This window comes from Eucalyptus grandis, chromosome 9, assembly GCF_016545825.1.
Source record: "Eucalyptus grandis isolate ANBG69807.140 chromosome 9, ASM1654582v1, whole genome shotgun sequence".
NCBI classification, from domain to species: Eukaryota; Viridiplantae; Streptophyta; class Magnoliopsida; order Myrtales; family Myrtaceae; genus Eucalyptus; species Eucalyptus grandis.
The window spans coordinates 19,890,806-19,902,501 of NC_052620.1; the positions used below are offsets into that span (position 1 = coordinate 19,890,806).

An 11,696-nucleotide genomic window follows, 5' to 3' on the forward strand; every position below is an offset into this window, starting at 1 on the left:
AGCGGTGAGGGCTTGCGTGCCCTCGCCCCAAATCCCGACCCTCCCCCACCTTCCGGTGACGGCGGGAGGCGGCGGTGGTGAGGGCTCGCCCTCAGCGGCCAGTTGCCTTCCTCCTCCTTCGTTTATGTTTTTTTATTGAAATAATAATAAATATAAATTATATTATTATTTTGTTTTAAATTAAATTTAATTAATTTTTATATTATATTAAAATTCAAATTATGCAAAAACGACGTCGTTTTGGTCGATTTAAGGGTTCTATTTTGGCCAACACCCGAAACGACGTTCTTTGGGTGAATTAGAGCTAACTCAGCCCTCCGGAGAGTCACCTCGGCAAAAAATATTAACATTTAAATGTCACGTATGATTTCTAGCTAGCTTTCGCTAAGGTGACACTCATATGTCCCACTTTTCTTCAAATGTGGCATTTAAGTGTACATTTCGTAAGTTATGGCACTTAAGTGTCAATTTGTGTTAAGTTATGACACTTGTAGTGTTCTTTTCCTCAATAATTGGTAATAATGCCTCACTCCCCTTAAGAACAGCATTAGAGGATAGCACAAGAATTACATTCCCCTATGCCCATCAAACCTCTCTCGCAGAAGCTATTGAGTGATTTTATTTTCTTCAAATTCTCTCTCTTTCACCAAATATGTTGTTTGTACACATCGCAGTGGGGTATGGGGTATCTTGTAAAGATATACAGAACGAGTGCAATTGCACAGAAGATATATGTGATTGCATGCATGCGATATTTGCCTCCTGTACTTGTATATCTTTCTTTGCTCCAAAATAGAGAGAATATTAACGACTATACTTCTTGGAGGAGCTTTTGCTTAACCAATTTATTAATTGTTTCACCTTCGATGGTTTGAACCAATTCGAGTTCGCAACAAAGAATGAAGAGAAGACGAATGAGTTGGACTTTGCTTTAAATTGTAATGTAATGTACAAGCGTGTGTAGCCACTTTATATAAAGTTATCACAAACACACTTTTGGAGGAAAAAAATGTCAGAAAAGTCCTAAACATGTTGTGTTGATGTCAATTTATTTATAAACTTTTTATTAGTGTCAATATAGTCCTAAACTTTTTAATTTAGTGTCAATTTAATCATTTTTGACAATTTTGGCCAAATATTGCTGATATGAACGTTGACCGGTTTACATGGCATGGCTAATGCTAACGAGGACAAATTTTAATAATTATTCGAATAATTTTTTATTTCTTTTCTTTTGTTTTCTTTTATTTCTCTTTCTTTTTTCCCCCTTCCTCTTCCTCCAACTAATTGTTGACGTCTAAGACTGGCCAGAGGTGAGGGCCGGTAAGGGACCTCACCAAGCCAGTCATCGACCTCAACAACAGTCTAGAGGAAGAGGAAAGGAAAAAGAAAGAAAATAAATAAATAATTAATTAATTAAAAATATTATTAAAAATTGTTTACATCAGCGTCGCTATGCCACTTAGGCCGGCCGGCATCTGCATTAAAAGCATATGGCCAAAATTAGTCGAAATGACTAAATTAGCACTAAATCAAAATGTTTATGACTAAATTAACACAAATAAAAGGTTTTTGACCAAAGTGACACAAATGTAATAGGTTTATGATTTTTCTGATACTTTTCCTCACTTTTGGACGATGTTTGCCCACATGCGTCCATCCATTCGTCAATTGAACTTTCTATGTTTCTAAATTTCCTTCTCTCTACACCGAGAATGTGCATTTCGGGCAAGGAAAGATGATTCCATGAAATAACATTATTCAATTTATCCATCACATAAGATGCCAGCCTAAAGTCGATTGAGATGGCTCAAATATCAGATTGTTTGTACTTGATCTATGGGGAATTACGTCTTTATTGAATGCTTAATCGAAACACAAATAAGGATTTAATTAGAAAAGGTTTTTTTTAAGGCGCTCTTATGATTTATGCTTGAAGTACTTTCTTCCTTGCTTTGCTGAGAGGTATATTACATAGTATCCATATCACTGGACAATAACACGTAAAAAAGCTGTTCAACAGAAACGAAAATTTCAGATTGTGAAGTGGCAAATTTGGCTAATTTGTAATTAGTTGGCAGATGGAACCGCAAATCTTCTGCATGACTAAAAGGAGAAGGAAAGTCAATGTTTGAAAATTCAACGTCGAAGGCCCCACCAAGGACGACTCGAGGGACTAGGTGCTCTGGGGGATACAGCTCGCTCCCCAAAAGATGGGAGCCCCCAACTGTCCTTCAATATTAATTTCAAGAGCGATATAGTCCTTTCCTTGAAATTAATCTTGAAGGAGACATGGCACTGGCGGACGACGATACAGTCCTTTTCTTGAAACTAATATCGGAGGACAGTTGGTTATAAATATGGATATGATTTACTTTTATAATAAATTAGTTTACGAGTAGCAAACGACAATATAGTCCTTTTCTTGAAATTAATATTGGAGTGAGCAACCGACCAATATATATATTGGAGTGAGCCATGTCCCACGGAGCACCCTGTCGTCCTAGGTGGGGCTTTTGATGTTGAATACTCACCCATTGACTTTCCTTCTCATTTTAGTCATGCAGAAGATTCACGGTTCCATATGCCAACTAAATGGGCTATGATCTGAGCCCGTCGCGCATGTTAAGTAATCGCTTGAAGAAATTCCTTTTGATGAGGCCAAATATGAAGATAGGAAGACGACTAGGTTCGGGCATTTCCTCTAGTAAGCAGACAGCATCAAGATCCACAAAAACAACTCAATCTCTAAACAGGGCACATGTTGATATAATTTTACCTTAACACCAAGTGGAACAGCGTCAGGAGAAAGGAAAATGCATCATGAACATTGAAGAACCAGAACAACAGCTTCTGCCGGCTGTCAAACCATCATCCTGGACAAAAAAAGTAGGATTAAAGAAGGAAAGCAAGATTTTAAAAAGCTCACTAGCAAAGAAATTAAAGAGGTATACCCCATATCACCCTACAGCTATAGAGTTGGCGAGCTTGGATGAAGCTAATTTGCAAGACACTCCTATTAGTCTTTTAGAAGGAACCATTGGAAGGGCTTTGGTGGCTAGCCCAAATAAGCCACCGATTACAAATGAGGGTTATTTGTTGGAACTATCAGAGGTTGGGCACACCACTGACAATCCAAAATTTGAGAGCCATTGTGGCTCAGGAAATGCCCAACTTAATTATGTTAATGGAAACAAAAAACAAAGAAAATGTGATTACTCAAATTAGAAAGTAACTGAAGTTTAAAAACAGCTTTGTGGAGAACCCGATAGGAATTGCGGGGGGGCTAGTGGCGATATGGAATGAGGAAGTTGATGTAGAGGTGGAATTTAGCTCTCAGGAAATGATTAATTTGATGTGTGTTGATCATGAGAGTCGGATCAAAATGCGGGTAAGTTGTGTGCATGCTCCAAATATATATGGGGAAAGATTACAATTATGGGAGAAACTAAGACATATTGGTCTTTCTAATACACTTCCATGGGTTTGTTTATGGGATTTTAATGAATTACTTTATTATTGGGAGAAGGTGGGAACAAGGATGGCAGAGAATTATCGAATGCAGGCATTCCAAAGCTGTATACATGATTGCTCTTTAATGGAAATAGATTGCAAATGGTGTGCTTTTACCTGGTCCAATAACAAAGAAGGGGCTGATCTAGTCAAGGAGAAACTAGATAGAGTGTTTTGCTCGCTAGATTGGAGGCTCATGTTCCCGGAAGCATAAGCTTTTGCTCTACCAATTGTTGGGTCCGATCATAGTCCGCTCCTATTGGTGAGTAGCGTTGAAACTGTAAAAAAAAAAAAAAAAAAAAGATTTTCACTTTGAGGCTTTCTGGATTGAAGATGGTGAATGCAGAGATATTGTTAAACATTCATGGCAATCTCAAACTTGTTTTGATGTAGGCTTGAGAGATAAATTACAAGTTACAAGCCAAGCATTGAAAGAATGGAGTAAAGGAAATTTCCCAATAGCAATTTTAGCATAACAACCCCAAAGCATGAGGTTCAATTCTTAACTAATAGCCCAAGCTTATATCAATGATCAAATAGGATAAAACTTATAAAAGAAGAGATTGAAACCTTATGGAGAAGAAAGGAAATTTTTTGGGGGTTAAGATCTAAAGTCAATTGGCTTCATTGGGGAGATAAAAACACGAAATATTTCCATGGAGCAACAATCCAAAGGAGACAAAAGAAACATGATTACTATGCTGAAAAATGCATCGGAGCAATGGATTCGGGAAAAACAGCAGCTTCAGCACCTCACTATGTCTTTTTTCAAGGAGTTATACACTTCGGTAAGGCCTCGAAACTACCAACCAGTACTGGATCAATGTCTTACACTAATCGGAAATGATATTAATGACTGTTTAGTGGCGGAAGTAACATTGGAAGAAATTCATTCTGTTGTCTTTCAACTTGGAGCTCATAAAGCTCTTGGTCCAGACGGGTTAAATGGAATTTTTTATTGGCACCATTGGGATATAATCAATATTGATGTGTTCGAGGAAGTTTGGGGTTTTTTTTTTCTTTCGGGAGTATTGGAACCAGCCTTTAACATAACACATATTACTTTGATACCAAAGATCCCCCATCTGGAAAGACTTGACCAATATCGCCCTATTAGCCTTTGCAATTTTGCATACAAAATAATATCCAAAATTTTGGCAAATAGACTGAAAAGATGGTTGCCTATGCTGATTTCAGGGGATCGTCAGCGGAAGACAGATTCAAGATAATATTTATATTGTTCAAGAGGTGTTGCATCAATTGAGAATGAGGAAAAGGAAAAAACATTTCCAAGCGGTACTGAAACTTGACATGCATAAAGCATATGACATAATAGAATGTGATTTCTTAGAAGGCTGCTTGCTGAAAATGGGGTTCTATGCTAAATAGATTAACTGGATTATGTAATGTGTCACTACAGTCACTTTCAGCATTAAGTTTAATGGGGAACCCCTTCCTTTTTTCACTCTTACCAGAAGTATTAGACCCTTCCTTTTTTCACTCCTACCAGAAGTATTAGACAAGGGGACCCTTTATCACCCTACATTTTCATTTTGGTGGCTAACAGTTTGTCATCTTTGATGGGTAAAGCTCTACAAGATGGGAATATTAAAGGAATTAAGCTGAACAGGTTCTCCCCCACTTTGACTCATTTACTATTTGCTGATGATTCACTTTTCTTCTTGGATGGATCTTTACAGGAATGCCAAAATGTTGCAGTTGTTCTTAATCAATATTGTTATGCCTCAAGATCAGCTATAAACCTAAACAAGTCTGGCGTATTTTTTAGTAAAAATTGCCCCTCTCTATTAAGGGATAATATGAAAGGAGAATTGAGGGCTCTAGAGCTAGAGCGATCAGGTAAATATCTGGGAATTCCCTCTGACTGGGGAGCATCAAAGAGACAAATGTTTGGATGGATTTTAAATAGGGTAAACATGAAATTGGAAGGCTGGAAGAAACAAATCATATCAAAAGCAAGAAAGGAAATACTCCTGAAATCGGTGGTGCAGGCGGTACCACAATATGCCATGTCAGTTTTTAAAATTCCAGTGTCAATTTGCAAGGCTATAGAGAAAAAAATAGCTAATTTCTGGTGGAAGAACAATAAATCAAAAGCTGGTTTGCATTAGAAGAGATGAGAAATTATGAAAATGAGGAAAGATAGCGGAGTAATGGGCTTTAGAGACTTACTTACTGTTAATAATGCCATTTTGGGTAAACAAGCTTGGAGGATAGTAAAAAATCCGGACGCGCTGTGGAGTAAATTATTAAAAGGGCTCTATTTCTGTCGCAAAGACTTCTGGCATGCTGATAAGGGACCTAAACCTTCATGGGGGTGGAAAAGTTTAGTTTTAGGGAGGGAGGCTATTGCGGATTCAGTGAGATGGCCGATAGGAAATGAAGTAAATGTCAGTATCGAACAGATAAATGGCTGAAAAGATGATTAATTGGAGAGCCAGCAAATAGAAATGATCCACATAAAGTTTCTGAGTTGATGAACTTTGAGGCAGAACAATGGAATGAACCGTTGATAAATAACCTATTTGATGAGCAAACTACTTAGGAAATCCTTGCAATTCCAATTAATCGTCATATTACCAGTGATGAACTGACATGGACAGGCACGAAGAATGGATCAATTACAGTAAATAATGGCTATAATTTGTTAAGAGACAAAACAACAGCAAGCAAAGCAACAGAACATCCTTCTTCCTCATATCAAACACCAATAGAGCTATGGAATGCAATATGGCATATGCAGACCAGCCTAAAAGTGAAGATCTTTGTATGGAATGTTTGCCAAAACGCCATCCCGACCAAGGAGAACCTATGGAAAAGCAAGATCTTACCTGATCCGATCTGTGATCTTTGCCGAGATAAGGTGGAAACGGTCGAACACACCCTTCTCTTCTGTCCCTGGACTGGAAAGGTATGGAATCACCTGGAAATTAACCTATGAGTAGACGCACAGGAGGTTAAACGAACGGATGAGTCACTAGTACAATTTATAAGAAAAAATTCGAATCTCCCATCTCTGGAAACGATCGGAAACTTTCTTTCACAAATATGGAAGGAGCGCAACAACTTTATTTTTTGAGGTACAAAACCGAAGGCCTGCAAAGTGATAGATCTAGCAAGATTTCAGCAAGCTAGCTATCAAAAAATGGGGATTTATGTATTTTCCAGAAGAAAAGATAGAAGAGCCACGGATTTCGCTTACCTGGCAAGCTCCAGAAGCCGGTTCCTTTAAGCTTAATGTAGATGGGTCGTTGTGCAAGGGATCGATGGAAGGAGCAGTGTCTTGCGTCGTCCGAGACTCCTTTGGTAGCCTCGTCGATGGATTTACGAAGCTCGTCCGGGCGGAAACGATTCTTCAGCTGGAAACCCTACAGGTTCTCAAAGCCTTGAAGTACTTAAAACATTAAAAAAAAAACGGGGGAGGCTTTGGTGGAGTCTGACAACTGAACTCTCGTGAACTACTTGAAGAATGCGAATGAAGTGGACTGGCAAGCATGTGCAGCTCTGTTCGAATGCAAATCTCTTCTTCAGCAATTGCCGCTAGTGGGCTTGACTTACTGCCCACGATCTGCTAATGCAATGACGGATTGGGCCGCACGATAGCAGCGAATGAAGACCCTCCCTCCAAACTGGCAAGCTTCTCCTCCTCCAAGCCTTTGGGCCTTGTTATGTTTTGATGCCCAGCTGTGGGGTTTGTTGTTTCTGCTTTATAATATAAATAAGATAACTCATTTTCGACCAAAAAAAAAAAAAAAAAACAAAAGCAATCGCTTAAGCTTCAGGAGACTGTATTCTCTATCCAATGTCACACACAACTCTATCTAGTCCTTTTTTCTTTCATAAACTCCTCTATTTCACGATTATTCTATTTCACGATTATTCTTCTGGGTAAACACATATCCCTTGCTTTCCATATCCCCCAAACTACAGACATTCAGAATGTCCTTAAATGATTTTCTTTTATAAAGCTCAGAACCTCTTATACCTATTTTCTTTCAAGACTATAGAGTTATGTTAAAATCCCCAGTACACACCCAAGGTAATCGTGGATATATTGAATTTTTTAAGTACATATCTACTAATGAAATTCGTCTTGTAAGAGAATTAAAGAAAAATGATTTTCTAGCTAAATTGCAAAGTAAACTGTGAAGTTATAAAGTGATTGATAAACTAAATTGTATTCATAGCATAATTGCTCGCAACCTCCTTCAACTTAGACATCACAATACAACAGCAGCGCTACTTGCCCTAACATTTCCTAATTTGGAACTCTCGTATCTCACAGATGATCCGAAGACTCCTCCACTCAGAAATTCTCATATTCTTTAAGTACTGCCTATTGTCCGTTGAAATCCCCACACGTCTTTGCTCTTCCCCTTTGTCTCGCCCCCCTCTGTCGCGCTCTCTCTCTCTCTCTCTCTCTCTCTCTGAAAACCCACGATCGTCAGCTCTTCGTCTTTCTCATCCCTTCATCTCTTGGCGATAATGGGGAATCAAAGTATTCCAGCGGCGACGGTCTATTTTTCCTCCCGTCTCATTGATGCTCGTGATCGAGAAGACATTTATTGCCACGGACATAAGCCCCTGACAAAGTAGGCTCTCCATACCCAAGTAGGCACTCCAAAAATTTTTGAGGAACCAAGAGATCGGAACCCTAGATAGCAAGGAAGGCATTAATATTTCTCTCATCGACCCATGTCGCAAAATACATCACGGGTTGCAACTCAAGGAGTTGAGCTACAGTAGCAAAACCTTTTCTCAACTCAACGAGTTGAGCTACAGAAGCAAAACTTTTTCTTATGCATTAACCGAGCAGTCGAATGCAGTCACACATCCTCACAAGCCGAATGGACTCAAAAAGATGCTACCATCCAGCTTTGGCCCTTTGAAGTTGATGGAACCTTTGCTTTTGCCTTACGATGGTTTAAGGCAATAAAAAGTCCACCTCCACATGAATGATTGTTGTGAAGAAGTTCAAGAAATACCTCTTAAGTAATTTTGCAGAACATATCTAGTTAAATTCACATTCGTTGTACATTCCTTAAAATTTTGGTATAGGCAATTTCATATTTTCTAAAATTGACCTGTTAGAGTTTCAATGAAGTTAGGAAGTAAATGGACTTGAGGTAGTCTAGTTTCATGGATCAACCACAGTTGTCTGTGATTTTTTGATGGAGGACTCCATTGTTTTTGAGTTTTTTTTTCTTTGGGTTGAATTTTGCATTTGATATGTTCAAATGGTGAGTGTATATAGTGTTGTAGAATTGATTCGTTATAATGGCCATAGATACTAATGTGCCAATTTTTCAATATCAAAATGAAGTTAGTGATTAGATGAGTTCATAAATGTACTTTGAATGTATGCAGTCAACTTCCTTCCCAAAAGCGAAAGTGGCTTAGAACTCTCATGAGCTAAAATCAAAGTCTAAGTCTAGTTTGATAGTGAGACCAGCCTACCGCACGCAATCCTATCCAAAGGAATCTCTATTCAGAGGAAACCATGTTAAACTATATCATACCAAAATGCGACGAAATGAGTACTACTTTAAACAAGTTCAGCAAGCCTAAGGATTACTCAACCACCCCCGAGTCAACCCAAAGCCTCTAAGGAGTGTTCAGCAACATTTTACAAGTTCAGTCTGCGAATTAGATAAAGAAAATGACATCAAAACATTCATGCAATGACTAAGAAATCAATGACACATTAGCCCCATAATCATGAATGAGCAAAGCAACATTCAAACTAAGCCAAATTTATACTTTGAGGAAACAACCAGGAAGTAAACCAACATTCAAAGGCCGCATTGACATTTCTCTGTGAAAAATTAACAGCGGAATTGCTGGAAATGATGAGAAATGAATAGCACATCTATGTGCTATCTTTAAAACCAAATAAGCCCTCAAACAATCTCAAGACCCAACTAAATGACATCTAATTCAGAATATTCAGCAAACTACCCAATGCAAATGCATACATTTTACCTGTGAGTATTATGCCTAAACATGTCAAAAAGGTGAGGCATCAACGGTTTGTTGATGTAACATCATAGGCAAATGAAATAATATTGAATGAAACCAAATTACTTCCATCTCACATGCAATAAAGAACATCCAGCATTCAGGAGATATTCAGAGTATTCAAGACATCAAGGTGCAATGGTTCAACAAAAATTTCATCACAAATCCCACATAACCCTTTCCCAAAATCACACATTTATTTGTGTAGCCAAGATAATATCTAAATGAAACCAAACCTTCATTATTTGTATAGAAATGGTTGCGAACCACCGACATGAAAATATATCAAACAAATTCAAATCATGGACAGCTCGTATAATCATGAATACAGCCCATTCAAGGCATGACCAACACTTATGATTGAGAATTCAGCAAGTTTTAAGCATGGACAGCATATCTCTAATCATGTAATCCGCAAATTCTAAGTAAATACGGTATCTATTGCTTTGAATTCGGCATATTTTGGAACATATAATAGCATGTGTAGCCTTGAAGCCAGCATATTCAAACCAAGTGCAGCCAATTTAACATCTAGAAGCAGCACTCATAGCCAAGAAATCAACATGTGCTGAACACGTATCTACAGCACTTATAACTAAGAAATCAACATATGGTGAACACACGCTGCAGGTATAGCCCTTAATTTAGCATGTTTAGTTGGCAATGGAAATGATAACATAGGCATGTACCATTGGTCCAGGCCTCTAGGTGAAATCCTATGATACCCACTAAAAAGAAGTCAATCAAGAATTGAGCCCCACTTACATGGGCCTTGCTCCTCAAAAATAAACTTTGTCAAGATATCTTACACAGACTTAAAGGCACGCTTGAGGATACTCAACCAGAATGTCACGGTCTTTTAGACATATGTGGACTACTTATAAACTTCGCTTAGATGAGAAGCAAGACCCTAGAATATGAGGGAGCTTTGGTGGTCATTAGTATGTGATCTTAATCTTACTGAAAATCGATCACATCTAACTCGAGGTAATTGATAACAGGTCGCAGCATTCAATAACGAAGAAGAGCAACTCCATCTCACTCAACTTAACAAATAACCCCAGGCTACGTATTGAAACAAGAATGGTCTCTGTGGAAGTGAAGTAAATGGTGGGAGCAACGAGGTACTCTGAACAATAAACATTAACAGAAGGGAATATCCGTACGAAAATTGAACATGAAGCGAAGTCGCACATGATCATATGTAAAAGGAGATGTTTGACTTAGCTTATTTGTTGGAATCCGAATCCGCCAACCGAGATAAGCGCATTCCTGCAGTTCCTGGCTGAGCATAATTGAATTCTGCAAGGCAACATTACTGATCCTTGTCTTGGATAATTTGACCGAACAACTTACGCGCATCGTCTAACACATGGCACCTCCCATACTCTGACACCACCACATTGAACTCAAACCATTACTCTCGAACCAATTAGCACCGATAACCTTGTGGACCGAAGAAATAGTGAATCTCGTTTGCGGCTATTAATAATGAATTCGAAATTTGATACATGAGTTTAATCGGGAAAGGAACGACTCGACTGACGAATTCCATCATCGCTGGAACGTCCCAAGGAACTGGCCGTCGATGAAGATTTCTCTATCCTTCTCTCTCCCCGTTTAACATGCAGTGCATACTACAGCGATTGAAATGGAGCCGAAGTTGATTGTCGAACTCAGCGACGTAAGCCTCTTCGCAATTCGACGCCAACGGACGACGGAATGATTAGTCATAGGCCTCGAGCTTCTGTCTCCGACGTCGAAGAAGCATTCGCACCAAATGAATCCACCGGCCTACTCGCACAACTCTCGATGTTGCTCTCCCCACAGCAACTGGAGGTGATTCAGTTCAAGGTAAGGTCAGGCCGCCGGAGCAGCTGACGGCGAGTAGGCGGAGACATCTGAACACTAATCGACGGGAAATGTACCTCAGGCGGGAGAGGAAGTCCAGGGAATCCAGGTTGGAGCTCCGTGCGTCTTCCGTGATCGGAAATGGAAGACTGGCGGTAGCTAAGCTAGAGAGGACGCGAGAGGCTCGCGGCGCCCAGAAAAATCGAGTACTTCGTCATTTTTTGAATTTCCCTTTTTGGGCGAGAGATCCGTGAAATGACCGAAGGCAAAGGGTGGCTTTTATATTTTTCTCG

The 11,696-nt window shown here is 39.1% G+C and overlaps 1 long non-coding RNA gene across 4 annotated transcripts; it reads right to left on the minus strand.

Annotated features, from left to right (window-relative positions):
* Nucleotides 1-1,370: 1,370 nt before the first annotated feature.
* On the minus strand, nucleotides 1,371-7,182 carry LOC108955398. Of its 4 annotated transcripts, XR_005546293.1 has the most exons (5): nucleotides 6,737-7,182; nucleotides 6,366-6,646; nucleotides 3,631-3,791; nucleotides 2,780-2,876; nucleotides 1,371-1,478 (listed from the first exon to the last, which is right to left on the minus strand). It is a non-coding gene; the product is annotated as an uncharacterized LOC108955398 (long non-coding RNA). The 4 variants fall into 4 exon arrangements; XR_001981517.2 differs by lacking the exon at nucleotides 1,371-1,478 and having other exon boundaries at nucleotides 2,669-2,876; nucleotides 6,366-6,469; XR_005546292.1 differs by lacking the exon at nucleotides 1,371-1,478 and having other exon boundaries at nucleotides 2,669-2,876; nucleotides 6,366-6,630.
* Between the last annotated feature and the right edge of the window lie 4,514 nt (nucleotides 7,183-11,696).